Below are 2,500 nucleotides of genomic sequence, written 5' to 3'. Positions count from 1 at the left end.
GGTAAGACAGATCTTTAGTTGTTATTTATTTTATTCATTTTAAATTCTATGTTGTTTTGAGGTGGTCTGTGAAGGGGGTCCGTAGGGGGATCTACGAACCGGGAGTCAGTGTTTTCGGGTCACCCGTTGAGAAATGCCGAAAAAAAGCAAGCTAGCGTTTCCGCGGGCAAGGTTGATTTTTTCGGGCGATTGCATAAAATGTTAGGAGGGAGGGGAAGAGCAGGAAAGGAAAAGCACGCACCGAGAAACCGACAACAACAGTACATTGAGGGCTAAGGGAAAAAATGTTCGTAAAAAGGAAGAAATCAAGCTCTGCCCAAATTAAAAAAAGGAAGTTTGCAAAGGCACCTTTGAAATGTGAACAGCGCAAATGAGTATAAAAAAAAAGCGTGCAAGAAAGAGAAGGGACGCAAGGTAAGAATCGAGTGATATACTACGAAAACCACCGACCTGTGGAATAGGCCAAAATTATCGAGTCACTGCGCCGCCCACTTTCGTTAAACATTTTGATGAAATTCCTTTCCCACGGGCTTAAGGTGTGCAAAACAACCGCAACAATGGAAAAACACGTTTTCAAAATTTATCTCTGATTTCTTTGGCAATCGCAAAAAAACTTCCCACAAACAAACCTGTGGTGAAATCTCCCCCTTTCCCGATAATGTCTTGTATAATCTTCATTTTCAAGTCTTCTCGGAGAGCCTTTCCACGATTATAGAGCCTTCCATATGCGCTCAGTTCTGCCGTAATCTCGTAAGAATTTGAACTATTTACAAGCGAAAGTGGTGGGGCAGACACACGTAAATTCCCACCGGCAGTCCACAGTGCATTTTTGAGAGATAATGAAACTTCAGTTTGAGAAAGAACGCCATACATTGCTTTGTATTTCAAAGCTTTTTACGAATATTATTCATAAATTATCTTTGAAAATGCGTGGTTACACCCAATTTTCTTTTCGGATTTCAATAACACTTGTTCAGATCTACATTTCCTGTATAATCACACACCGGGGCAAAAATATCTTTAATTAGTAGGCACCGTCCGTCTTCAGGAGAATTAATACGACATCTTTCAGGAGGACGAGGCTGTATGTTACATGTTTGATCACACTCTACTGGTACATTGCATATTGCACCTGCAAATGTAGAAAAAGAGTTGATGTTCCACATAGTTGACACAAATAAACCAGGATTACTGGGACTCAGGTCTTCTCAAGACCTGGGTTTAATCAAAGTGGTGATGATGACTGACGTAGAGGAAGAACGATCCAAACTAGATGCCGATGTGAAAAGTGGTAAATCCCCACAGCAATTGAAAGAAGAAGTCGAGCAGAAGTATATGCAAACGATTTTACTGGATTGGGCCGTTTGGAGCGACCTTACCACATTGAAGTAGACCCCACAGTGACGCCGGTTGTCAACCCTCCCAGAACGATACCAGCAGCTCTAAGAGACAGGGTAAAGACAGAGTTGGAAGACATGGAGAAACGTGGAGTTATTCGTAAAGTAGAGGAACCCATCGACTGGGTGAGTTCTCTGGCCATCGTTGAAAAGCCTGACGGAAGTTTGCGCATCTGTTTGGATCCCAGACATCTAAACAAAGCCATTAAAACAGAACAAACACTGCTCCAACTCTCCACGATTGAGGATATTACAGCACGAGTGGCAAATGCAAAATGGTTCACCAAATTAGATGCAAATCGTGCCTATTGGCAGATACCCTTGGATGAAGAAAGTCAGCTGCTGACCACTGTCAATACACCGTTTGGACGGTTCTGTTATCAGGTCACTCCTTTTAGCATCAAATCTGCCCAAGAAGTCTTCCAAAAGTGCATGAGCCAACACTTCAGTGATTTAGAAGGAGTTGAAACTGACATAGATGACATCATAGTGCTTGCAGAAACAGAAGTCAAACATGATCAGCGTCTACACTCAGTCTTGGAACGCTGTGAGAAGATCAACTTAACACTGAACAAAGAAAAATGCGTCTTGAAGTGCAAAGAGGTTACATATATTGGTCACAAACTCACACAGGATGGAATCAAACCTGACGACAACAAAGTTCGTGCCATTAACGAGATGCCAACACCATCTGATAAAAAGGGAGTTAAGAGACTTCTTGGAACAGTGAATTATTTAGGAAAGTTTATTCCCAATTTGGCAACAGTCACTGAACCCATTAGAATTCTCCTAAGAAAGGACACTGAATTTGAGTGGTCATATATGTACAAGACCAAGCATTTCGAGAGATTAAAGCAATCCTTACCAAAGACGGAGGTCCAGTTCTAAGGTTTTTTGATGTAAGAAAGCCTGTCACAATCAGCTGTGATGCCTCACCAACTGGGCTAGGGGCAGTGTTACTGATTTCCAGTAGCCTATGCTTTAAGATCTTTAACCGAGGCAGAATCAAGATATGCCCAAATAGAAAAAGAACTTCTAGCAGTTCAGTTCAGCCTGGAGCGTTTCAATCATTACACCTATGGGAAGAAAGTGGCCAAAGAATC

Source organism: Montipora foliosa, chromosome 9, assembly GCF_036669935.1.
Source record: "Montipora foliosa isolate CH-2021 chromosome 9, ASM3666993v2, whole genome shotgun sequence".
In the NCBI taxonomy this organism is placed as follows: Eukaryota; Metazoa; Cnidaria; class Anthozoa; order Scleractinia; family Acroporidae; genus Montipora; species Montipora foliosa.
Note: the sequence above shows the minus strand (reverse complement) of the source record.